At 44.2% G+C, this 25,816-nt stretch overlaps 1 protein-coding gene across 4 annotated transcripts in view; it reads right to left on the bottom strand.

Moving 5' to 3' along the window:
* Nucleotides 1-17,883, bottom strand: part of ralgps1 (Ral GEF with PH domain and SH3 binding motif 1) — a 905,396-nt gene extending 887,513 nt beyond the window's left edge. The window contains exons 1-2 of one of the 4 annotated variants that reach the window (XM_085965595.1): nt 17,627-17,883; nt 16,754-16,957 (exon numbers count right to left, since the gene is read on the bottom strand). The gene's annotated coding sequence lies outside the window, so the exon portion shown is untranslated. The remainder of the gene's footprint in view (nt 1-16,753; nt 16,958-17,626) is intronic. The other 3 variants (XM_085965598.1, XM_085965599.1, XM_085965594.1) reach the window with 3 other exon arrangements.
* Between the last annotated feature and the right edge of the window lie 7,933 nt (nt 17,884-25,816).

The following is a 25,816-nucleotide window of genomic DNA, read 5'->3' on the forward strand; positions in this document are numbered from 1 at the left end:
ACGCGGGAAGGCTCCGGCAGCACGCCGGCCTTCTGCCCAGAGGGGGGAGGTGTTGGAGGGGAGGGCAGAACCTGGCCCAAGTGGGGTCGACGCACGCGGGAAGGGTCGGCCAGCTCGGCGGCCTTCTCCCCGGAGGGAGAGTCCGCCCTCCAGTCCGGGCACGGTCCTCGCCCAGGAGGTGCGCGTCCTCGATGAGATGTCGGCGGCGTCTGAGCGGCGCCACCAAGAGTTCATGGGGGTGGTCGAACAGATGCCTCACGCCATTGAGTCCCTGGCTCAGAGTGTGGTGGCTTTCGGGGAATCACAGGCCAGGGGGTTCGAACAACTCACGGTAGCGCACGACAGGGGTGTCCAGCAACTGGCCGCAGCGCACGACAGGGGTGTGCAGCAACTCACGGCAGCGCAGGACGCGGGTGTGCAGCAACTGGCGGCAGCGCAGGACGCGACTCGCGAGATGAGTGGTGCCGTCCAGACACTGGCAGAGCTGATGCAGGCACATACCAGGGCAGTTCGGGCACTCACTTCTGCCACACTCGCTGTGGCACGGAGGCATCGCCATGGCACCCGCCGCCCTGCTGCAGCACAGCGGTCTGGCCTCCCCCAGATTGCTGCGCTTGCTACACTGCCAGCCCGGCCGAGTGCCACTGTCTCTGGCGAGCAGCGCGCACCTGCCATCAGCCAGCTTGCCCCCAATGGTGCTGCCGACACTGCCACTCCCCCAGCCAAGGTGCGACGAGCTGCTGCTAAGACTGATGCTGCCCAGCCACAGCTGCAGCAGTCAGCAGCCGGCCCCTCCCGGGCCAGGCCTCGTCTAGGCCGACCCCCAAGGGCATCTGCCGACACGCTTTGTGGCCCTCATGAGCCTTCCCCCAGCCTCGCCACACCCGCAGGGCCCAGGTTGAGGCGGAGCAGCAGGTCGGCCAGGGGCCGGAGAAGCCTGTCTAAGGACTCGCCCTCTCGGCACACCCATTAGAGTGTGGTGAGAGCGGTTTCTTTTATATTGGGGGGCTTGTGTTGTGGGGGGCATTATTTTGTTAAGGCCGAGGATCAAGGCATTTTTTGTTCTCATGGGGGTGTCTCTGTTGTGGGGGGGGGGCTTATTTTTGTAAGGCCGCTGTTGAAGGCCTTTTGGATGGGCAAGTTTTGTTAGCCCTCCCCAGGTTTTGGGAGTGACAGATGTTTTTGACTGTTTTTTGGGGGTCTTGTCTGTTTTTCTGTTTCATGTGGGAAGGGCCCCGAGTTTGTGAAATAAAGCTTTTGATTTATTCAGCATGTCCAGGTGTCATGTTTGAAGTGGTTGTTGCGTTAACCGGCTGAGGGCTTGCGGAGCGGCTGCCTCAGGTGCGTTCATTGCCACAGGCCATTCCCTGACAGGGTGCCTAGAAGTGTCGATCAATAAGCCCCCGGCGGACGGCCCTTGGCCCTTGTCGCTCCCTCCTGGGCTGGTCCTCCTCCTCCTCCTCCTCCTCCTGCTCGTCCTCCTGAGGTGGTGGTGCAATGTCAGGTGGCAGTGCCTGAGTCCTGCGGATAGCCAGGTTGTGCAGCATGCAGCACTCGACGACGAACTGGGAGACTCTATCCGGCGAATACTGAAGAGATCCTCCGGAACGATCCAGGCAGCGGAACCGTTGCTTGAGGACGCCTATCGTTTGCTCGATGATGTTCCTTGTGGCTTGATGGCTTTCGTTGTATGCCTCCTCCGCTGGGGTCCTGGGCGCGCGGAGCGGGGTCATGAGCCATGTACACAAAGGGTAGCCCTTGTCCCCGATAAGCCATCCCCTTGGTGGAGGCTGTGCCTCGAACATGTCAGCCACAGTAGTCTGGCGCAGGATAAATGTATCGTGGCTGCTTCCTGGGAAGCGGGCATTGACAGCTAGGATGCGCTGCCTGTGGTCACACACCAGCTGTACATTTAGGGAATGGTAGCCCTTCCGGTTGCGGTAATCCTCGGCATTGTGGATAGGTGCCCGCATAGCCACATGCGTGCAGTCAATGGCGCCCTGCACCATGGGGAAGCCCGCGATCCTGCCAAATCCGACTGCACGCTGCTCCTGCCTCTGTCGGGTCATGGGGAAGGAGATGAATTGGTGTCTCCTCGCGTAAAGTGCATCGGTGACCTGCCGGATGCAGCGATGCGCGGCGAACTGGGAGATGTTCGCTATGTCCGCAGCAGCGGCTTGGAAGGAGCCGCTTGCATAAAAGTTCAGAGCCACCGTGACCTTCACTTCCACCGAGAGAGACGTCCTGCACATCAGCTGTGGACGCAGATATGTGTGAAGCAGCTGGCAGATCTCTGCAACCACCTCCCTTCTGAAGCGCAGCCTCTTCACACAATGCGCCGCAGTCATGGTGAGATAGGACACCTGCTGCCGGTATTGCCTGAGTGGGTAAGGCCTACGTTGCTGCCCCTCTGCGTCTAGGCATGGCTGGCCCTCTCTCACAGCGTCTGCGAGCCCTTCGCACATAATGCTGCAACTGAGGGTTGGCCCCCCATACAGCCCCCATAATAAAGTTGAGAACAGATAAATCACAATGAATCAAATGTCAAAGCACTGGCCAGAAGCCAAAAATACCTCTCCTATGTTGTCCCAAATCTGTAACCTCTGTCCCTTGGTCTCTGTCCAGAAATCCAAAGCAGTAAAGTCATTGCAGCAAAATGGCTGGGCTTTATAGGTCAGTGTAAGTGCCCTTTAATTTGCGCTCCCCGAGGCCCACAGGGCCTCTTTTGCATTCCACCTCACAGTTCTTAGCAGCGCCACGCCCACATTGGGCGGGCGCCACTGAATTTCCGGTTTGGGGCGCACAAACAGCGTTGCGCGACGATATGACATCATAAGCTGCGCGCGCACCTGAGCGGGCGCAAACACTTTGCGCCGGCGCTAAATGTCAACTGAATTTGGGCGTCGGCGCAGATCGGACTGCGTTCAGGCGCTAAGTGTCTAGCGCCGGAAATATAGCCCTTTTATGGCGTTAGCGGCTGGCGCAACCCACTGAATTTCTAGGCCTTTGCCTCTCTCTCTGGGTAGCAAATTGAATTAAAATATATTTCTAACCAGAGTGAAACACATTTGCACGCAGTAATTATGCAAGTCCTCCAATTGATTAAATTGCAATCCAAAATGAGTTACACCAACTTGTCATCTTTCAATTTTGTGGATGAAAAATGGTTTTGGGTCCCATTCAATTTGGTAAAAGTCTCCCTCAAGGATCTCTGAAAATGTTGTTGATTTAACTTTAAAAATGGCAATTTTTTTCAGAAAGCAGTTCTCCAAGTCCTAGATTGGGTACAAGTCTCCATGTAAAAATATTCAGGCTGTGCAAATTTAGAGAGAATTTGCAGGCAAATGGTGTCCTTCAAGTCTGGCCTCTTGCACATCCTGAATTTGAATCGCTCCCCCACTGGCGGCCATGCCTTCAGCTGCCTAGGCCCTAAGCTCTGGAAATCCCTCCCTAAACCTTTCCACCTCTCTACTCCTCCTTTAAGATGCTCCTTAAAACCTAACTCTTTGGCCAGACTTTTGGTCATCTACCCCAATATCTCCTTATGTGGCTCAGTATCAGATTTTGTTTGATAACGCTCCTGTGAAGCGCCTTGGGATGTTTTACTACATTAAAGGTGCTATATAAATACAAGCTGTTGTTGTTGTCTGATCAGGATACTACTTCAATATTAGTACTATAGTAAAGGATCTGAAAATTAGTAATAGCTGTATGTCTCTGGAACACTTAAAATATACAATTGCTTCATAAAATAGTTCAAGATGCCATACACGGTGTCTACTGTAGAACAACTTATGTTCTTGCTTAACCAAGCCATTAATAAGTGAATTGTTGGTTTTCGGCCCAATTTTACTCCTATTGGCTATTGCTTGCCTTTCTGACAATCATTCCATATGTTAAATGACTACTGCTTTTGCAACTGTTTGTGTTTTTAAAACTTTTGTTGCGAGTTTTATGTTCCTTAAACTAGGGAATGCAACACTATCCATTTTAAACATGCAGTATCTAAGTCAAACACTCCCGGATTAGACACAGTTGAGTTGGATGAGGAGCAAAGCTGCCTCTGCTCTGTCCCAAGGTTGGGGAGCAGATACGTTGTCAGGGGAGGACCCCTTTCTGCATCAATTACTTTCCCATTTCCCACCTGCGTATAATGAGATTACCAATTAGTGCCAAATTAAAGAAAGGTTTGTACTTGGACTGGCATAGAACTTACTGAGACTACCCCAAATTAATTTACACGGGGTCCTTACATCTAGCCAGAAGATACTTTCACCCCCTTTCGTCTGGGTGGATTTTGAACCCAGGTCCCGGTGGTGTAAGGCCCATGACCAAACAGCAGAAACGTCCAGTCAATATTTGCCTACTGGTTTTTTAAAAAAGTAGTTTTATATTAAAAAAGGCTGTATTTGGTAGCACCTTGTAAGCCATTATTGGTGCTTATATGTTGAAATATTTACTAGCAAGCCACATTATTCTGCCAAGCAATTTCAGTAACCAACAGATCTGTAAAGTAGCACTCATTTGAAAAGACAACGCAGATATTAAAGATCAACTTATATATTAATAATTGGACGGTGTCTGGAGGAAAATACAGAATTAAAATGCTTGAAAAATTAACAATTCAGAATTAACCATCTATGATAACAAGTAGGATGTCAAGCAATAACAAATAGACCTTTATTTCTTCTTCCTCGATTGTGTTCCAGGCCAGGTTTCCGATCACATCAGTACGGGAGTCTACCCAGATGACCAAATCACACCTGTGTACACACTAAGCCCTTCACCCATTTCTACTGTTCGAAATTCTGCAACACTAAATGCTGACGAGTACGAAGCTAGTTTTAACAGTTTACTCGGAGGACAGTTTTCCTCGGATCGGCAATTCATGCTTCTAGTTACAAATCAGCCTTGTGCAAAACTGCTAGGTTGCAAAGCGCCTTGCGAAGTGTTTCATCCAGAAGCAGGCATGAAATTAAACCCCCTGTTCGAGGTCTTCTATTCAATCTTTCAGCGACAAAGCCTGTACAATATTAACCCTCTTTTAAGAGATAGTGCGGCTCCATTATTTATTTGCTTTCACTGATAATTAACCTTTGTGTTGCAGATACAACAGCTGGATTGCTCAAAAGATCCTGTTTTTCTGCCTGGGAAACATGCTAGTTTCTATTGTAAGGTGTTTGGTTTCCTCGTCCTTACAAGGGTTCTTTGACTCTGGGTTTTACAGGAACAAAATGGTAGACGACACAAAGGTTTAGGTTCAACCCAAAACTGTTAGTTTATTAAAACCAACAAAACACAGACAAAACCCTGCTGAGATTTGGTTGAAACTTACAATCACCCATCCGGCCGGTCGTTACCATTGTGGATTGTAGGCCTGGATCGGAGATGACCTGTCCCCGTCCTCCTTTATCTGACTGCAGCTGCCTACACAGTGCAAACCCCTTGTAGAGTCAACTGAATATTTACAATCACCCGTCCGGCTGGTCGTGGCCGACGTCGATCACAGGCTGGGAGCTGGAGATGACCGTCTTCCCTTCCTTCTTACACCTAGCTGTAGTCAGAGCTAGCTTCCATGAGAGAGAGCTTCCCAGAGAGAGAGAGAGAGAGAGCTGTGATGTGGTTCCTTCTTACAACTCTTCCGTCGCGCCTTTTCAAGTCTGGGCCTTCCCCCAACTCTTGTTTTCCAATACACACCTAGTAATCCAAACCACAGGATATGTACAGGGCTGAGGGATGGAAGATAATTCCTTATCTTGTCTCCCCCTCCACCCCCCCCATGATACATATTTAATGTGATTTAGTCTTATTGCTGATTTTGCTATTGGACAGGGATTTTTTTTAAATCTACACTATAGATAGCAACATGTAACAACCTCTTCCCCCATCCATTGACAGTGATATAAAGCCCATTCTTTACATCATTTTGCTGTGTTTTTTTTTATATGGAATATTTCCCTAAGTTCATAACTTTCAGAAATTGATTGCAAGTGCATCCGGAAATGGCAGTTATGATTTTTTGCATGCAAAAATCACACTGCATGAAGTAATTAAATGCACTGTGGTCGCGCTTATTAGGTAATGTTCATAGACAATCTGTATGGAACATTTCATGGCTCTATGGGCTGTCGCTGAACACTATTATCTGGGACACATACGCATGGAGAAAGCCTGTGGAAGGAGCGGAATCGAGTTGTTTTGCTTCACATTATGTAAAGTGAGGACTACCTTTGGTCACCCTTTGTTTTGTACAGAACAAAGCAAGATACAAAACCAGGGTTGACCAAAGGTAGTGCATAAGACTAAGCAATGAAACACTGCCAATTTTAACAGCTACAATAGCGGGGGGAAATGTAATGTCTCCTCATCCAATTTGTCGACATTTTTGTATAACATATTTTCAGGATAAAGTTTAATACAATCAATAGAAATAGTACATTTATAGAAAAGAATTACAAAATTATTGTACAGCATTCTATCATTCATGACCAACCTCCAGGATTACTTTAACAAATGATAACTAGCCATATTTCTCTTCCAAGAATAGATTCCATTGCTATAAATGCTCCAGGATAAGGTGAATGTAAGATGAAAGGAGAAAGACTATTTTCCTTGTATCTGCAATGTTATTTTTACCCATTCTTCCTTGACACTCTGGCACAACAGCAAAAAATTATTAAAAGGTAAAATTTACACGTTCATCCAGCAGTACTTAATTCCATTCACCCTGATTTAATACAATATTTTTACCTTCATGCCAATGAAAATTGCTATTAGCTTCTGCACAAACACCTACAAAAACAGCAACAACAAAATCTTGTCTGAAACTTGTTTCGTGCCCAGTTATGTCCGACATGGCTCTCAAAACAAAATGATACCACATACTGCTTCTTGCTAAAGGCTTACGATCTGCGAGAAACAGACAAATAACAGAGCAGGCAAGAAAAAGATAAACTGGTCAGAAAGACATTTAAGGTTTCCCTGATGGTTTAGTAGGTAGAAGGACTGCCGGATGCAGGACCAAATCATATCAAGCAGAGGGGCTGAGTTTCGATCCCTGTTCTGTGAGTTAACTGGCCGGATATTCCAATCCCTATTCCCTATGGGTGTGTACGCGCTGTGTACCCACCCGTAGGGACATCGGATAGGCCGGTTTGAGGCATGCAGTGCGCATGCGCTGGAAACCGGTATTTCCGATCTGTCAAGAAAGCTTTTGACAGAACCTCCAGCTGCCCGGGAGAAGGGCCTCTGCGGGGGGAAGAGTTCCGTTTTTTGGAGACCCTCTGCCCGCAGAAAACACTTACAATTCTTGCACCTGGTAAAAGCAGACGTAAGGCCTCCTTTTACCAGGATAAGAGTTGAAAAAAAGGGAAAAAAAAAATTTTTCACTGATTTATCATTTAAAAATACTTTAAAAAAAGGTAAGTTTATTTTTAGCCCTGTAAAAAACTTTAATTATTTTTTTCAAAAATTTTAATTTTTGTTTAAAATAGTTAATTTATTGTAATTTCAAGTCATTTTAAAAATGTGATTTTTTAAAAATTTATTTAAAGTTTTACTATGTTTTGGGGGTGATCTCTATTCATATATTTGACAGGACTTCCTCTCAAGTGTATGAAGGGAGATTCCCTTCGGTGATTGGCTCCCCATGGCCCACGAGATCCCAGGGACGCTGCGAACTACCTGCGCCTCTGGGATACCTGGGCCCTGCGCACCGGCAGTTTGGTGAGGCCCAGGATCGGAATTGTGCGCGTCCCGGGAGCCCTCAGGTAAGGGCGCAGATTTTTCCAGATCGCAGGCCTCCGCTGTGATCGGAATATCTGGGCCAGCAAGTCTCATCTTGCACGTTTGTTGGGGAATTAAGATTGCTGATCTGGCCTCCCATCTTCTACTCTCCATAAACTTCAGCTCATAAAATCTCTGCTGATCATATCTCAGGCCGCACCAAGCCCCAGTCGCCCATCACCACTGACTTACATTGGCTCTCAGTCCCTCAACCTCTCAGATTTAAAATTCTCATCCTTGTGTTCAAAACCCTCAATGGCATCGCACCTCCCTATATCTAAAGCCCCGTAATCACCTCTCTGCATTTCCTGACTGTAGCCAATTGTGCGTGCCTCCCTCCTTTTGCCCCATCATTGGTAACTGTGCCTTCAGCCGCCTAGGCCCCACTCTCTGGGATTCGGCCCTCTCTAAATCCCTCTACCTCCCTCTCTTGCTTTAAGACGCTCCTTAGAATAGGTATGTGTCAAACATGGAAACCATCAACAACGAGCTGCATTTTCATTCCGAGGTGGAAGAAAGCTTCTACCTTCATTTGCTACATGATCAGTTGTTTCTCTTGGAATCTGGTTCAACTACACCCATTGTGTGGCTTTGTTATTTACAAAATGCCATGCATGAAGATAGATTTTACTGAGTGTACTGAGACCACACGTTGAGTATTGTGTGCCGTTTTGGTCGCCTTGTCTGAGGAGGGATGTTCTTGCCATGGTGGGAGTGCAGCGAAGATTCACCAGACTGATACCTGGGATGGCAGGAATGACGTATGAGGAGAGATTGGGTCGATTAGGCTTATATTCGCTAGAGTTTAGAAGAATGAGAGGGGATCTCATTGAAACTTATAAAATTCTAACAGGACTTGACAGACTAGATGCAGGAAGGATGCTACCGATGGCGCGGGGAGTCCAGAACCAGGGGCCACAGTCTAAAAATAAGGGGTAAGCCATTTAGGACTGAGATGAGGGGGAATTTCTTCACCCAAAGAGTGGTGAACCTGTGGAATTCTCAACCACAAAAGGCAGTTGAGGCCAATTCATTAATTATATTCAAGAAGGAGTTAGATATATTTCTTAAGGCTAAAGGGATCAAGGGATATGGGGAGAAAGCAGGGACAGGGTACTGAATTTGGATGATCAGCCATGATCTCATTAAATGGCGGAACAGGCTCGAGGGGCCGAATGGCCTACTCCTGCTCCTCTCCTATCTTCTATGTTTCTAATGTAATGGTTACAGTACTGGACCAGCAACCCGCAGGTCATGAATTCAAATCCTACCATGTCAAGTTATGAATTGAATTCAGTGCAGTGCTGAGGGAGTGCCGCACTGTCGGAGGTGCCGTCTTTCGGATGAGACATTAAACCGAGGCCCCGTCTGCTCTCTCAGGTGGACGTAAAAGATCCCATGGCACTGTTTCGAAGAAGAGCGGGGGAGTTATCCTCCATGTCCTGGGGCCAATATTTATCCCTCAATCAACATAACAAAAACAGATAATCTGGTCATTATCACATTGCTGTTTGTGGGAGCTTGCTGTGCGCAAATTGGCTGCCGCGTTTCCCACATTACAACAGTGACTACACTCCAAAAGTACTTCATTGACTGTAAAGTGCTTTGGGACGTCCGGTGGTCATGAATGGCGCTATATAAATGCAAGTCTTTCTTTCTTTAATAAATTTGGTAACTGGTAGGCTAGCACCAAAGAAAGCTGCCAGATTGGCATAAAAAGCCAACTAGTTCATGAATGTTCTTCAGGGACAGGAACCTGCCACCCCTACTCAGTCTAGTCTACAGGTAGCTCTAGCCCACAGTATATGGGTGACTCCTAAGACCCTCTGAAGTGGTCCATCACTACCTTCTCAGTGGAACGCGAGATAAATGCAGCCTTGCCTACTACTAACAAATAAATGCTGCAAACTCACTGACCTGTTCTGTCGAAAGGTCAACCAACTGAAACGTTAACTCTGTTTCTCTCTCCACAGATGCTGCCTGACCTGCTGAGTATTTCCAGCAGTTTTTGTTTCATTCATTTTTCAGTTCAAAATCTATGTCGGGTTCCTCTATTCCGTCCTTGATAGTTTAACTTGCAGAAAGCACGACAATTTGATGTTAGTGCCTATTGGTGTATCTGTAGGCAGGATGCCACTTGCATGCTGATGAGTGTTGTACTGTCTGCTTTATAAATCACAATCAGCCACATGCCTCATGGTCAATCAGAAGGCCAATATGCATCAACCCTTCTTACAAGAATGAGTGAATTCCTTTGGTAACCCAAACCACGCTGCATCCTAATGAGCCTTCAAGTGTGCTTTGGCAAGACAGGCACTCTCCTCAGACTTCAAACATAAGCCGGACATTACATTCGCTCGAATGTGGATACTGGTCAAGGTTAGCTTGGAATGCATTTAACTGTGGTTAACAAACAAATAAACGTATCACTTTATTGTCCTTTACGTCACCTTTTCTGTCGCACTCAAATGTAAGAAGCAACGTCAAGTGCTCGTTCACTAATTGCAGGTTGGTTACCAGTGTTTGAGTGCCACCTGCCTGTCCAGGGTTCCAAAGTACAGAGAACCAAAGAGCTGATCCCTCAGCTCAGAATCAATAAACCTTCAATAATCATTATTTCCCAAATAGGTAAATTTAGCTCTTACTCAAATCATGCCTTATTAAAATGTACAGTGAGTATTTACACCAGGTGAAAATGTTGTTATCCCTTCTTCCAGTTCTTAGCACTATTGCCTTACTGAGGAGCCCTGATAGCAGGCGAGCCTCTCTTCACAGGGTACCGAGCCTCTGGACTGCTCTTGTAGTCACGTTCTTTATATGGATGGTCCAATAAAGCTCTGGTCACTAGTGACCCCAGGATGTTGAAGGTCAGGGGGAGGTGGTTGGGCCTTTTCTTGTTGGAGATGGTCTCTGAATGGCATTTGTGTGGTGCAAATGTTGCCTGCCACTGGTCAGCCCAGCCCTGGGTTTTTTTGTCCAGATCCTGCTATCGTCTGGCATGGAACTTTATTTTAAATTATAACTGTGAGTCCATTTATGTTTCTTCAATTGTATTTGATACACTGCACATGAAAATACTGTCTTGGACACCTGGTAAGTGTCCTACGTGAAATGAGTCCGGGCAGACTCTATTAAGTTCCTAGTGGGTGCAGGGGTATATCAAAACATTATCTATCAATTAGCACCAATTTGGCAATTTTATTCAAAGAAACCATTAAGATGGGCAATATGGACGTGCAGTACTCGCCCAGTAAAGAATTTCTTAATGTTGACAAAGAAACTAGATTTTTTTTTTTAATTTAAAACTGCACGATTCTCCACGCATTTGCTGGAGTCCATAAAAGGCTCCCGAGTGAGCATCTGTCCTTCATTAAAAAAAAGTTCCCAACAAATTTATTGCACCATAACTAATTCATAAATGATTCAAGAATCCACAATTGTGAAAGCAGTTTTGCCTCAGGAAAACTGAGAGAGATGCAACGGCTGAAATGCAATCAGCAGCTCGCTCGTTTTGTGCCAGCAACATGTCCGTTACAATGACATTATACAAAAGGCCTCAGTCAACTCAGCAGACGTGGCGATAAAAGGTGAGCAGCAGCATAAGATTTTGCTTCCAAACTGAGGTACAAATTTCCATATTCCACAGGATGAATAGCTACTAAAAAAAATTTCCTTTCACATACTGTAGCACTGACTTTATGGTGTAAAAGCCCATTTATAGGAGTAATTCTCCTCAAAGATTTATGAGTGGAGCACCTAACCAACCTTCCCAGTCAGTACTGGATACTGAGGGAGCGAGAGGGAAAAAAGTACCACATCTTGCAAGGTTCTCTCATCCACCCGACAAATTCACACCTCATAATAAATGAGCGCAGATTTAATTTAACTCTTGCCAATTCTTTGAGCCCAAGGCTTCTCAAATAGCAAACCAGGCTAATAGTCATTTTGAACATTCTCATCGCACTTCACCGACTTTTTAAACTTTTGTGTAATGAAAGCATTTTACAGCCAGGATTACTGCTCCCAATCACTTTTCAATAACACCTGCTGGAAGTCCAGGTGTGAACGTGTTATTGGATATGCAAATAGTTTGAACCATGGACTGCTGCTCAAATGCCTGCCAACACTCACAGTTGATGCTGACAAATTGAAGGATGACAGGTGCCAGTGGAAGTGCATCCCAGCAAGTAATCATGAAAGGAGAGAAGAAGAGATGAAAAATAAAAAGAATTCAGCTCTGGATTACAAAACTGAAGAATTAATGCAAGCTGGCACTCCTGTCATATGATATCCTAAGACTAGCTTCAAAGACAGGCTCACACTTTTCAGAATAATAAACCTACAAAGCAGTCATCTGTAATGTAACGTAGGTTATTATTATTTGAACCAGTCCAAGGCACAAGGAGTTAAGTAATTCATACACAGTGTCAGCTGTGGCTCAGTGGATAGCACACTCGCATCTGAGTCAGAAGGTTGTGGGTTCAGAGTCCAACTCCAGGGACTTGAGCACATAAAGCTAGGCTGACACTCCAGTGGAGTGCTGAGGGAGTGCTGCACTGTCGGAGGTGCCGTCTTTCGGATGAGACATTAAACTGAGGCCCCCATCTGTCCTCTCAGGTGGACATGGCACTATTTCGAAGAAGAGCAGGGGAGTTCTCCCCAGTGTCCTGGCCAATATTTATCCCTCAATCAACATAACAAAAACAGATTATCTGGTCATTATCACCATTGCTGTTTGTGGGAGCTTGCTGTGCGCAAATTGGCTGCCGCATTTCCCACATTACAACAGTGACTACACTCCAAAAAGTACTTCATTGGCCGTAAAGCGCTTTGAGACGTCCGGTGGTCGTGAAAGGCGCTATATAAATGCAAGTCTTTCTTTTTTCTTCTTAGTATTTCAGCATCAAAAATTCAAGATCATTATATTTTCCCATCTTACCTGTTAAGAGATGTTTAAAACGTGAGGCAGCATCATCGTTTGGGGAGTGTTTGGCGAAGCCCAATTCCTGGAGCTGGCAAAAACAGTCTGCTTCGAAACTATATCAGTCTCTCTGAAAGTATTAATTTTACTTCCCATTGTGGGGCACCCAGTTCTCAATTACTCATTTGCTATGTCAACCCACAAGTATTAATATCAACTGTCTATTTTTCCACAGCTGACAAGAGAACCCCAGACACAATTCATTAAAGTGAATCTTTACAGTTAGAACACAAGAACATAAGAAATAGGAGCAGGAGTAGGCCATACGGCCCTTCGAGCCTGCTCCACCATTCAATAAGATCACAGCTGATCTTCGACCTCAACTCCACTTTCCCGCCCTCTATCCAAATATCCCTCGATTCCCTTAGAGTCCAAAAGTCTCTTGATCTCAGCCTTGAATGTACTCAACGACTGAGCATCCATAGCCCTCTTGGGTAGAAAATTCCAAAGATTCACCACCCTCTGAGTGAAGAAATTTCTTCTCATCTTGGTCCTAAATGGTCCTGAAACTATGACCTCTAGTTCTAGACTCTCCAGCCAGGGGAATACAGCCTCTCAGCATCTACCCTGTCAGGCCTTCTAAGAATTTTATACGTTTCAATGAGAGCACCTCATTCTTCTAAACTCCAGAGAATATAGGCCCATTCTACTCAATCTCTCCCCATAGGACAGCCCTCTCATCCCAGGAATCAATCTAGTGAACCTTTGTTGCACCCTCTCTAAGGAAAGTATATACTTCCTTAGGTAGGAAGACCAAAACTATACACAGTACTCCAGGTGTGGTCTCATCAAAGCCCTATATAATTCCAACAAGACTTCCTTACTCTTATATTCCAGCCCCTTGCAATAAAGGCCAACAAACCATTTGTCTTGCTTGCTGTACCTGCATGTGAACTTTGTGATTTGCATACACCCAAATCCCTCTGCATACTAACATTTACTAGTCTCTCACCTTTTTGGAAAAATATTCTGCTTTTCTATTCTTCCTACCAAAGTGGATAATTTCACATTTCCCCACATTATACTCTCTGCCACCTTGTTGTCCACTCAGTGAACCCTTTGTAGCCTCTTTTTATCCTCCTCACAGTTTACTTTCTCACCTAGCTTTTTATCATCAGCAAACTTGGGTGCGTTACACTTGGTTCCCTCATCTATGTTATTGATATAGATTGTAAATAGCTGAGGCCCAACCACTGATCCTTGTGGCACTCCACAAGTTACAACCTGCCAACCAAAAAAATGACCCATTTATTCCTGCTCTCTGTTTTCTGTCCGTTAACCAATCCGTGTAACAACCTCTTGCATGGCACCTTATAGAAACATAGAAACATAGAAGATAGGAGCAGGAGTAGGCCATTCGGCCCTTCGAGCCTGCTCCGCCATTCAATGGCTGATCATCCAAACCCTAGCACCCGGTCCCTACACCGACAGCCATCCCACCCAAGCCCTATCCCCGTAACCCTGTAACCCCACGTATTTAATCCCCCCTAACACTAAGGGTCAATTTTTATCATGGCCAATCAACCTAACCCACACATTTTTGGACTGTGGGAGGAAACTGGAGGAAATATACTACATCCACTGGTTCCCCCTTATCTACCCTGTTAGTTACACCCTCAAAAAACTCTAACAGATTTGTCAAACATGATTTCCCTTTCATAAATCCACATTGCGTCTGCCTAATGATATTATGATTTTCTAAGTGCCCTGTTACCACGTTCCGAATAATAGATTCTAACATTTTCCCTACTACTGATGTCAGGCTAAATGGCTTGTAGTTCCCTGTTTTCTCTCTGTCCTTTCTTGAATTAGCGGAGTTACATTTGCTACCTTCCACTCCATGGGAATTATTCTAAAATCGAGGGAATTCTGGACGATCAATACCAATGCAGCCACTATCTCTGCAGCCAACTCTTTTAAAACCTCAGGATGTAGACTATCAGGTCCAGGAGATCTGTTAGCTTTTAGTCCCATTAATTTCTCCAGTAGTTGCCCATTTCACTGTTATTTACACCCAATTAAACATCTTAAGTCTTAATAACTGTTTATGCTTTCAGTCATCTATGTACATTTTATATTCTCAGCAGACTGGAATGCCCAAGTGTAATCAAAGCAGGTGTGTGAAACACTATCAACCTCGCAGTCTCTGTTCCTTTATCACAACAAGGATGGCATTTACATGATGATGTATTATGAGGCTATATGCAAAGTATTTGTGACAAGCAAATTATGTATTGACAATACTTTTTAAAGTCAATTTTCTACATTTTATTTAGATAGATAACATTGTGCGGCCATGATAAAGAATGACATTCCAGAGCACTATCTGTTCCCTTATACTTCTTGACAATCTGAGGTAGGTAGGAATTAAGAATTCGGTTTGAAATTTTGCCGAGTTTTATTTTCGCAAAAACCTCTTAGTTCATACAGAAAGCATCTGACCCAGCCCAGCTGTACATGAGTCCCAATACTGAGGTGTGCAAGTCTCGAGTGCCACTCATACTCAGGCACATTTTTCAGTCTTAGTTAGCTCATCTAAAAGGAAGGGAAACTATATGGGAAGCATTCTCTTCCCACACCGTCCCAGCACCTCTCGCACCAAGTTTGCCAAGGAGTAGAATTGGTAAGAGCGTGCAAAGGTCACTGCTGGCGGGACCATCCTGCCTTCATGATCAGCTACAGATAGAGAAATATGATAAGGAAATACAATCAAAAGGAAATACAATCAAAAACAACATTAAAAGATACCAACGTTTGCTCATTTTTAAAGTTCGATCTGAGTTTCCAGCAACTATAATACTTTGTTCTGATTCCCCACCCCCATTTTAAATCCTTCACTGCTGCATCTCTCTTCCTTTATCAAGGCTAAAGTAGCACTGAATTGGTCATTAAAAAGTCAACATGGAGAAATTTGGCCTATTTATTCTTCCCGAACAGATACAACTTAATTGCTTTCCAGCAGCTCTCGCAAATTCAGATTTCTGTACCCTCTACATAATGTCCGTTTCACTGTGAGGGTCACATTGAAAATCACCTCAAATTCTAGCTCGAGAGCTGCTCTCTTTTTTTTTTAAAGTCGCATCTAGGAGATGCTTGTTCTATGCAGCAATGTAACTATTCAGCTTAAAATGACCACACTTATAAAATAAATTGCGGTTCTCATTTAAACTCCCTCCTTATTCGCATCATTTAATCTTCATTTTTTTTTAAAAGAAAGCACTTCATCCCAGACAGATTTAATTGAAAAATACTCAACCGTTACATTTACTTATTAGTTCCACAAGCTGACATTTTTTAAGAATGTTCGACAAGAGCTTTCTTAAAACATGTGTTCCACGCTGTAAACATGTTAAGACTTCTTAGTTCCAGCATGTACAATTTTCACATATTAATATCCCCAATACAATATTAAAAATGCGAAATGAAATAAAACAAAATAAATGCGAATCATTATAACATTAATCCATGTATCTGTATATAACTTTCTATGATGATCGCGGGGAACCATAATTATTGTTATCCTAAAGGGTGTTAGCGTTTAAAATGATAATTGGACAGGTGCAATGATGCAATGCCCATACAATAAGCCTTTTCTCTCATATCAATGAAGTGTCACATTACCACAGATAGGGGAGAAGATTCCTCCAGCAACATTATTTGTAAACAACCCAGATATTATTTAGAGATTACACGGTGCATACCGCAAAAACGACAGATGTGACCATTTCCAGCGAGTGTTGCAAAAATATAACCTGGCGTCCTGCAAACGCTGAATTCGCAGTATTGAGGGTGTTTCTCATTCTGACCATCTACTGTTCGGCCACAAAAGGAACTGTAGCGCTTATAAAATCAAAATGCAATCATGTCATTCTTGAAATGTGGAGAGAGAGAGAGAAAAAAAAAGCATGGCCTGCACATTAAATTAACTGCAATCGGAATGAACCGTTCATAATAATATCCCCATTCAAAAAAGCGGACACGACTTACGATTCATTACAGCGCCGCCGAATGCTGATTAATTACACTGAAATGATCACACGCGCATCCAGGCTCCGATACAATGTCCGCTGCAAATGCTACTTTCAGATTCGCTGGGGTCAGGCGGTGCTGTTCATACAGAGATACCACTGTTCCAAGTTGTCTAACCCTGGGAGCCTTTATGCTGGTTATGTACAGCAGTTAGGTGAATAACTTAAGAAAAAAAATACTGCATAAATGATTGCACTGTTGAAATGCCGAACACTTCAAGGGTGTTCGATTTCTACTGAATCAATAGCTTATTTCACTTTTGTTACACTAGCATTTTAAAACCGTATCTCCTCCCCTAAAAAAAACCCCACCTATGAATGCAAATTACCCCTTGGGATTGGGCTTATCACTAAAGTCCATAGTTTCCTCCCGACAAGGTAGGAGCAATATTTCGACAGCTCAGATCCAGCACGCCCGGTTTCTGATACGATGTACACACACAGCATCGCGCCGTCCCATTATATGCAATGACAGATTAGCAAACGGGGGCACGTTTGCGCTGCCGACTGTGTTCACAGTACACTGGGATAGCGATGCAATGTTTCCATTTTCTTTTGCATTCAGATGCAACATAATTACTGTACTACCGCCCTTGTGTGTGTGTGGGGGGGGGGGGGTAAATGGAGGGATACAATACTGCAAACAGGCAGGCATAAAAATAACAAAAACAAGTCTGTGTATTTCACGCGAATCAATACAATTCCAATTCTTCCAGCCATTCAATGCACACCGTACAATGATATCTCTCTACGTTTCTGTTCCCCCACCCACCCCTTTATTTTGATTGCAATTAAACTGTCCTCGCATTTGACCAGCGACACTTGTACTCACCGATCCCTCTACTGAGACTGCAGTCTGTCATTCCACTGAATATTCTGTCTCAGGCACCCTTTGATATTCCACTGAATAAAGAAATAATATTCGTGCCGCTGAATAATTTTCTAAATGATCTCTTCTGCACAGAGCAGTAATCTCTCGCAGCCTTTGTTGTTTACTGGTGCTAGCGGTGCATTTGTGCTCTGCCTTGATACGTTGCTCAACATGGCAGGATTGAGTATCTCCAGCGGAGACTTGACACCAGCTGAGCTGAGCTGGTCCCCGCCCCGCCCCCTTCAAAACAACTTGACAACAGGAAGTGCAGGTACATTCCGCTGATTGACGGCGGGCCCGGGCCAATCAGCATGGGGCGTCGACCTACGCTCCGTCTCCGGATTGGCGCCGCCGTTCACCCAATCAAAAGAGGCGGGATCTCGCCCCGAGCGAGGTGTTGTGACAAGTGCGCAGGCTCACTGTCTCAATTGCACCCTGGAGGTTGTAGTTCATGCAGGAATTATAAAAATGAAAGAAAGACTTGCATTTATATAGCCGGACGTCCCAAAGCGCTTTACAGCCAATGAAGTACTTTTTGAAGTGGAGTCACTGTTGTAATGTGGGAAACACAGCAACCAATTTGTGCACAGCAAGGTCCCACAAACAGCAGTGTGATAATGACCAGATAATCTGTTTATGTTAGTTGAGGGGTAAATATTGTCCAGGACACCTGGGATAACTCCCCTACTCTTCTTCAAAATAGCATCAAGGGATCTTTTATGTCCACCCGAGAGCACAGACAGGGCCTCAGTTTAACGTCTCATCTCATCCGAAAGACGGCACCGCCGACAATGCAGCACGCTACTGGAGTGTCAGCCTAGCTTTATGTGTTCAAGTCCCTGGAGTGGGACCTGAACTCACAACCTTCTGACTCTGAAGCAAGTGTGCTACCCACTGAGCCACAGCTGACATGTATAAACTGAAAGAAAGGAATTCCTTTAATTTAAAAAGACTTGCATTTATATAATGCCTTTCACAACCACCGGACATCTCAAAGCGCTTTACAGCCAATGAAGTACTTTTTGGAGTTTAGTCACTGTTGTAATGTAGGAAAACGCGGCAGCCAATTTGCGCACAGCAAGCTCCCGCAAACAGCACTGTGATAATGACCAGATAATCTGTTTTTGTTATGTTGATTGAGGGATAAATATTGGCCAGGACAATTAATTCTAAACTGAACAGTAAGAAGGAAGGTGAGACAAATGTGAAACCTTTTTAAAGTGATGTAGTCTAGTGTCTACATTGCATTATTGCTAGAATGCATCACTACAGCTTATCCAATTGTGACTTTTTTTTAATTTTACACATAATTACATGAATCTCAAATCATTTACTCCTGCAGTTAATTTGATTTGATCACTAAAAGCTAGCGGACAGGTGGAAAAAATAATTTAAAATCTAATGGAATGTTAGCCTTTATTTCAAAGGGACAGGAATACGAAGGGGTGGAAGTTATGTTACAGTTAGATAAAGTTTTGATTATGACACGTTTAGAGCACTGTGTTCAGTTCTGGGCGCTGCACTTCAGGGAGGATATATTGGTTTAAGGGCACAAGCACAGCTTCACCAGAGTTTTTTTTTATCCATTCATGGGATGTGGGCGTCGCCGGCAAGGCCAGCATTTATTGCCCATCCCTAATTGCCCTCGAGAAGGTGGTGATGAGCCGCTTTCTTGAAACACTGCAGTCCGTGTGGTGAAGGTGCTCCCACAGTGCTGTTAGGGAGTTCCAGGATTTTGACCCAGCAACGATGAAGGATCGGCGATATATTTTCAAGCCAGGATGGTGTGTGACTTGGAGGGGAACTTGGAGGTGGTGGTGTTCCCATGCACTTGCTGCCCTTGTCCTTCCAGGTGGAAGAGGTCACAGGTTTGGGAGGTGCTGCTGAAGAAGCCTTGGCGAGTTGCTGCGGTGCATCTTGTAGATGGTACACACTGCAGCCACGGTGCGCCGGTGGTGGAGGGAGTGAATGTTTAAGGTGGTGGATGGGGTGCCAAGCAAGTGGGCTGCGGGCTAATCAAGAGTGATACCGGGGCAAAAAGGGTTAAATTATGAGGACAGGTTGCGAAGATTAGGTTTGTATTCCTTTGAGTACAGATGATTAAGAGGTGATCTAAGTGAAGTGTTTAAGATGATTAAAGGATTTGATAGTGTAGATAGAGAGAAACTATTTCCTCTGGTAGGGGAGTCCAGAACAAGGGGGAATAAGCTTAAAATTAGAGCCAGGACATTCAAGGGTGATGTCAGGAAGCACTTCTTCACACACAGGGTCGTGGAAATCTGGAACTATTTCCCCCAAAAAGATGCTGAGGCTGGGAGGTCAATTGAAAATGTCAAAACAGAGATTGATAGATTTTTGTTATGCAAGGCTATTAAGGGATACAGAACCAAGGCGGGTAGATGGATTTAAGATACAGATTGGCCAAGATCTATCTGAATGGCAAAACAGACTCAACGGGCTGAACGGCCGATTCCTGTTCCTATGTCACGACTGGGCAGTTGTCTAATTTGCCATCTCCTGAGATCTGGCTTGGAAATCCTCTATAGCATAAGCACCACAAAAAAAGCTGCACGGTAACCTTAAAGGAAATTTGGCTGCTGAATCATGGGTGTTGAAGATAAGTTTTTATTTTAGATCGACCACCTGTGTTATTAACAGAATAATTGCAGGATTTAACTGTGTCGATCAAAATAAAAACCCGAACGTTTCAATTGTTGGTGCTACCATTAATTATATTCACTCCCATTTTGAAAAGTTGCTAAACTTTGAACAAATCAAAAAAACACAAAAAGAATATCAGGGGAAAATAAATCTAGCATTGTTTTAATTGATTAGATTTAAATTGAATATACTAAGTTGAAAAGTCTTCAACGATTTTACTCCCATTTCTTCCCCCTTTTCCTCCTTCACCTGAGGACAGTGACTCACTTTGGGCTGTGAGGTTGCAGATACCAGTATCTTGCCATTCTGCAGATGAGAGACGAGACAGTGAGTATTAATGAGCTATTTATCAGTGGAATGACTCCAGATCTAAGTCCAGACTTTCTAATCCGAGCCTCACCCAAATTCCATGTGAGGACACTTCAAGCAGATGTTACTGGATAAGAATCAGGAGAAAGGACCCTGACCAATATTTCCTTACTCTTTTGTAGCTTAGTAAGGCTAACTTGTGGCATCTCAGCTGACACTGATTAACTTAATTAAATCAGAGATTAATTAAATCCGAGATGAACCTTCCTGGTCTGTTTAATTCTATACCACACCAACCCACTGAGCTACCGTGGACCAAAATCTTCCACCTTTTTAATGTTCTGTTACTTTTTTTTTATTCTAGTTGTGTTCAGCTTTTAAAAACAATTACTAACAAACAGGAACATTTGGAAACATTCAAACAATTACGGTATGGACTTTTTTTGATTTACTTTTTATTATAGAAAAACTGTAAATATATTTTCACATTGATATAGTAATGGTCCGTTTCTTCACACAGCAATACAAGAGTGCCGATTGGTGCCATAATTAGGCATATTTGTACAGTCACTTATACATCAGGAATGGATGAACATGGGATGAGCCATCTTTTTAAAAAGTTAATATTTTTATTGAGTTGTTCAAACATGTTTTTTTTGCCACATGGCCGAGCTGAAAATTATCCTCGAGATCATTCACGTTTCTTCTCTCAGTTGGATTTTCTCAATGTCTTTAGCTCCTAAAATAAAGTGCAATAGGAAAGAATAGATACAAGGTGACAATCTAATATCAGATTTCAGGTGACATCATCAACCAGGGAAGCCAACCTGACACCATAGTGTAGGCCATTCAGCCCCTCAAACCTGTTCCGCCATCCAATTAGATCATGGCTGATCTGTATCTTAATTCCATCTACCCGCCTTGACACCGCAGGAAGATGGTTGTGGTGGTTGGAGGTCAATCATCACAGTCCCAAGACGTCGCTGCAGGAGTTCCTCAGGGCAGTGTCCCAGGCCCAACCATCTTCAACTGCTACATCAATGACCTTCCCTCCAACATAAGGTCAGAAATGGGGATGTTCGCTGATGTCTGCACAGTTCAGTGCCATTCACAACTCCTCAGATAATGAAGCAGTCCATGCCTGCATGCAACAACACACAGATGACATTCAGGCTTGGGCTGATAAGTGTCAGGTAACATTCGTGCCACACAAGTGCCAGGCAATGACTATCTCCAACAAGCGAGAGTCTAACCACCAGCCCTTGACATTCAATGGCATTAGAATCACAGAATCCCCCACCATCAACATCCTGGGGGTCACCATTGACCCGAAATTTAACTGGACCAGCCACACAAATACTGTGGCAACAAGAGCAGGTCAGAGGCTAGGTATTCTGCAGCGAGTGTCTTACCTCCTGACTCCCCAAAGTCTTTCCACCATCTATAAGCCACAAGTAAGGAGTGTGATGGAATACTCTCCACGTGCCTGGATGAGTGCAGCTCCAACAACATTCAAGAAACTCAACACCATCCAGGACAAAGCAGCCCGCTTGATTGGCATCCCATCCACCACCTTAAACATTCACTCCCTCTACAAGATGCACTGCAGCAACTCGCCAAGGCTTCTTCGGCAGCACCTCCCAAACCCGCAACCTCTACCACCTAGAAGGACAAAGGCAGCAGGCGCATGGGAACACCACCACCTCCAAGTTCCCGTCCAAGTCACAGAACATCCTGACTTGGAAATATATCGTCCTTCCTTCATCGTTTCTGGGTCAAAATCCTGGAACTCTCTCCCTAACAGCACTGTGGGAGTACCTTCACCACACGGACTGCAGCGGTTCAAGAAGACGGCTCACCACCACCTTCTCGAGGGCAATTAGGGATGGGCAATAATTGCCGGCGATGCCCAGATCCCATAAACAAATAAAAGAAAAACTTTTAAAACCCTGGTCTAACAAAAATCTATCAATCTCAGTTTTAAAATTTTCAATTGACCCCCAGCCTCAACAGCTTTTTGAAGGAGAGAGTTCCAGATTGTCACTACCCTTTGTGTGAAGAAGTGCTTCCTGACATCAGCTTTGAACGGCCTAGCTCTAATTTTAAGGTTATGCCCCTTGTTCTGGACTCCCCCACCTAGCAACTCCTTTAATCATCTCAAGGTATTATTATTCTTAATTTGCAACATATTAATTTTATATGCAGTTGTTTGTTCTGGTTATGATTACTCTGTGAACTGGCAGCAGTGTTAATGTGGATGCCAATTCAGTGCTTTCCAGGATTCATGATCGTCCCATTATTACTGTCAGTCTGTCGAGAAAAAAATGTGGATTGAATTATCAGGCAATTCAATATCTAATATTTGAAGGAATGTAATAGGCCGAATGGCCTTTTTTGTTCTGTGCTTTATATCCTCAATGTATGACAGTTAAAACCATTTAAGCTTTTATTTTGTTCTGCAGGGAAACAAAGTAAATTTCATTACATTTATGTTAAACTTAAAAAGAAGTATAACCTACCTTTTCAAATATTGAAATGCATAATGATTATCCTTTTAGGAGCAACATGTTAGACTATGTTTTCCTAAGAGTCCTTGAGAATTATCGGCTAATTAGTCTGAAATGTGGAGAAAAATAGAAATAATGTTAAGTGCCGAATATGTTAATGAAAATTTCAAATCAATGACAAATAAATCACCATACCGGTAAAATAGCTGAGAACCTTTGAGAACTCTAAATGGTACAGTACCTTGAATACAACACTAATGTTAACTTTTAGAGTGACAAACAGCAAGCATACTGAAAAGCAATCTGAATTTGGGGAGGAAAGAATGAAAATTCATCTCATCACGTGGAGTCCGGATTTGGAAATCTTAAAAAAAAATGAACAGTGTTCCAAATGTTGAAGCAAGATGTCTGTTGTCAGCTTGAAAGGAGCGACTCCTCCAAAGGTGTATTGTGCATATTCTTGGTGGTTTAACATCTGCGCACCTGGTGATAGGTACACGTTACATCTGTTCTCTTATGGCCCAATAGCTGAGTCTAATTTCCTGCTGCGCTGTTCATCTCAGAGGGCAAATTAGTGACTGACATTCTTGCAGGTTCAATTTGATGAAGGAGATTAGTAGAACCTATTCATATTCCAGTCCTGGCCCCATTTCTCCAACAGCAATAACATTACCAGTCTTTGCAGCTCCCTCTGCCAATGCTGCCGGATGGCAGAGTCTTCATGCCCAAATCTACCCTATTTTTAATGGTGTCTTAATGCCAGGCTTGGCTTAATTACATTATATATTACTCTTAACTAGGATGGGGAAATTGTACATGTTGCAGAATTAACAACAAAAAATGTATATACCGTCTTTAGTAAAACATCATTACAGCCCCTTACTCAGATACGATTTGATCATCAACTGCAGTTAGACAAACAATCAGCATTAAAGATTAAGGGAAATGTGGCCACGTTATTACTGCTGCAAAGGTGCGCAGAGAAAGAAAAATCTTACCACTGATGCAAGTACCACTCTTAACACCTTCAGGAAAACATTATAGGCATCATGGGCAAGACTGTCACTCAGGGACAGCGCTGATTTGACCTGGAATAGCAGCTGTTAAAGTATGACTCATGTATTACTGTCAGAAGATACTGCTCATTTTACAGTCAAAGCATAAAACAACCATCCACTGTAAAACCCAATATATTTGAGGTGACCCGGTGGTGTGGCGTGTTGGGGAAGAGTGTAAGATGTGGGTTTGCTTCAATTATTTTTCTGGATGATGAGTTCCAGATTTCAAGAGTCCTGTCTGCTTGAGGCACAAGAAAGGGGGAAGTGGGAAATCATAATACAGTCGAGCAGAGTCGGCGTGGTTTTATGAAAGGGAAATCATGTTTGACAAATTTGCTGGAGTTCTTTGAGGATGTAACGAGCAAGTTGGATAAAGGGGAACCAGTGGATGTGGTGTATTTGGATTTCCAGAAGGCATTCGATAAGGTGCCACATAAAAGGTTACTGCTCAAATAAGAGCTCACGGGGTTGGGGGTAATGGCCCAGAAATTCGGGTCTCCACAGGTGAGTACATAGAAACATAGAAGATAGGAGCAGGAGTAGGCCATTCGGCCCTTCGAGCCTGCTCCGCCATTCAACGAGATCATGGCTGATCATCCAAACCCTAGCACCTGGTCCCTACACTGACAGCCATCCCACCCAAGCCCTATCCCCGTAACCCCACGTATTTAATCCCCCCTAACAGTAAGGGCCAATTTTTTATCATGGCCAATCAACCTAACCCGCACATCTTTGGACTGTGGGAGGAAACCGGAGCACCCGGAGGAAACCCACGCAAACATGGGGAGAATGTGCAAACTCCACACAGACAGTCACCCGAGGCCGGATTTGAACCCGGGTCCCTGGCGCTGTGAGGCAACAGTGCTAACCACTATGCCACCGTACGCATGGGGTACTCACCCGTAGGCCCGATGGAAGTGCCAGTTTACTGCATGCACTGCGCATGCACGGGAAACCGGCACTTCCGTTCCTCTGAAAGCAGGGGTTCAGAGGTCGAACGCATGCGCAGGGGAGTCTGCGCGTGCGCTTTGAACTTACTTTATTTTACAGGTTTTTCCGTGAGGGTAAGTTTTTAGAATTTAGAAATGTAAAAAGTAGTCGTAAGGCCTGCTTTTTACAAGGTAAGTGGTCAATTAATTAAAATGAAAACATTTTTTCCACAGTTTTATTATTTTTAAATACTTTAAAGCAAGGTAAGTTTATTTTTAGCCCCGTTAGAATATAAAATTATTTTTTCAAAAATTTAAATTATTGTTTAAAATAGTTATTTAATGTAATTTATAGTTTATTTAAAAAATGTGATTTAAAAAAAAAAATTATTTGAAGGTTTAGGGATGTTTTGGGGCCGTAGTATTTATAAGTCTTGACAGCTCTTCCTGTCAAAACTTATGAATGGAGCATTCCCTGCTCCGATTGGCTGCCCATGGCCCACGTGATCCCAGGGAACGCATCGAACTAACTGTGCCCCTGGGACACGCAAGCACTGCGCGCCAGCAGCTGGGCCAGGCCCCAGATCAGAATTCCACGGGGCCCTACAGTTCAACTGCCGGTGCACAAGGTAAGTGCAGGTCGGGGGCTTGCACCCGCGGGAAGCCCCCGACCCGAATTTCTGGGCC

This window comes from Somniosus microcephalus, chromosome 23 (assembly GCF_052327205.1).
Source record: "Somniosus microcephalus isolate GS21.2 chromosome 23, FLI_Smic_1.0, whole genome shotgun sequence".
In the NCBI taxonomy this organism is placed as follows: domain Eukaryota; kingdom Metazoa; phylum Chordata; class Chondrichthyes; order Squaliformes; family Somniosidae; genus Somniosus; species Somniosus microcephalus.